This window comes from Trichechus manatus, unplaced genomic scaffold, assembly GCF_000243295.1.
Source record: "Trichechus manatus latirostris isolate Lorelei unplaced genomic scaffold, TriManLat1.0 scaffold00045, whole genome shotgun sequence".
Classification (NCBI taxonomy): Eukaryota; Metazoa; Chordata; class Mammalia; order Sirenia; family Trichechidae; genus Trichechus; species Trichechus manatus.
Genome location: NW_004443981.1, coordinates 3890444 through 3892084, shown reverse-complemented (window position 1 = coordinate 3892084; position 1641 = coordinate 3890444). Strand labels below are relative to the sequence as shown.

The 1641-nt window shown below is 54.1% G+C and overlaps 1 long non-coding RNA gene across 1 annotated transcript in view; it reads right to left on the bottom strand.

The window, feature by feature from the left end:
• Positions 1–309: 309 nt before the first annotated feature.
• The window catches only part of LOC111820637 (uncharacterized), a 1838-nt gene continuing 506 nt past the window's right edge, over positions 310–1641 (bottom strand). Inside the window, exons 2-3 of the long non-coding RNA XR_002824167.1 lie at positions 1161–1295; positions 310–670 (exon numbers count right to left, since the gene is read on the bottom strand). This is a non-coding gene — a long non-coding RNA (uncharacterized LOC111820637). The remainder of the gene's footprint in view (positions 671–1160; positions 1296–1641) is intronic.

Sequence of the window (1641 nt, the reverse complement as noted above, 5' to 3'; positions counted from 1 at the left end):
AAAAAAAAAAAAAAAAAAACATAAATCAGCCCGGGTTTGTAGCATTTTCTTATTTCCATGGAATAAATACTCTCATCCTGGCCAACTTCATCATGACGTCACTAAACATGGAGTTGGGAAGATGCGCAGTAGTACGCCATTGTGTAATGCCACCACCATACAGATATGGTGCCACCACCATACAGATATGAAACAAAAAACCAAATCCATTGCCATCGAGTCAATTCCGACTCTTAGTGACCCTATAGGGCAGAGTAGAACTGCCCTGTAGGATTTCCAAGGCTGTAAATCTTAACAGAAGCAGACTGGCACATCTTGCTGCTGTGGAGCAGCTGGTAGGTTTGAACCACTGACCTTTGGGTTAGCAGCCAAGCCCTTAATCACTGAGGCCCCAGGGCTCCTCATACAGATACAACAGGTATAAATAACCCAAAGAACATAGGTAATAGTAAAATAACTAGGGAGTGATGAGTTTTGAGTATTTATTACCTTTGATTTTAACAGAACTTATTTAATTGTAAATTTACATAATTTAACTTTCAATGATGGCTGTGTTTAACAACCGGTTTGCAGAATTCCTGGAAATTCGACAACCGCAGGGTGGCCCTGGCTACTGAACAGCACAGCCCGGCTCCAGCACATGCCTGGGAGCACCACCTTTAGGGACGGGCTGAAGAGGAAAAGACGAAACAATTGAGACCTGCAAAGAGAACCCAGGCCCTGGGAGCTTTCCAGAGCTGACCCTGCTGATTGGTGTTGGCATTGGTAGAGCACAAGCTACAGTCTGTTTTCTTGGTTATTTCCCACTCATGTCTGCCCTCCCAACTGTGAGTGACCCAAGAGAGGGTGGCACCAGGGTGGGATAGGGATTAGAGCAGAATAATCCCACCTTCCTCCAAACTCAGCTGCCCCCAAACTCGGTCCCTGGAACGGCCTGGATTTGGGAGCCCTGGTGTTCTTCCTCACAGGGCATGCAGAATGCAGAGAGGCCACTTGGGCCTTGTCTGGAGGCTGGAAAACTTTCAGGCCATTCACCTTCTGCCTTCCCTCCTTCACTTCTCCAGTGGGTAGAGAGGAAAGAGTGGGCCTGTGGGGTCTGACAGACGTGCGCTTGGGGAAGGCCTATCCCTTCTCACTGCAGAGTGGGCAACAGCACTCACGTGGACGGCACGATGTAAGGTGTGGCAGGTGCCTGGGGTGGGGGTCATGGCAGGCCTCATAAATTGCTTCCCTTTCCAAGCTGGGCTTGTTGGTCCAGCCCACTGAGGTTCAAGTGTCGCATCACAGTCTGAGAGCTGGCAGAGGGAAAAATCAGCCCACCTGCGCCCCATCTCCCCTCCCCCAAACAGACACCAGGGGGGCAGGAATTCAGCCAGCCCTGCCCGCGGGAAGGAACACCGGCCCCTCTGGCCTCTCCCCATAGGGGAGCAGCGGCCGGAATGGACCTGCAGGGGGCCGCCCCTCCAGGCCATGCAGGTTGCAGGGCTGCGCCCGCGCCGGAACGGGTTTGGAGCAACCTGGTGGCCTGCGCTGCCCGCTGGCCGGTCCTCCACTGCAGCTCAAGCCTCCGCCTCCCCAACCGGCGCCCTCCGCGCAGCGGACAGGCGTCGCGGCGGCGGCCTGAGGCCCGCCGGACCCGGC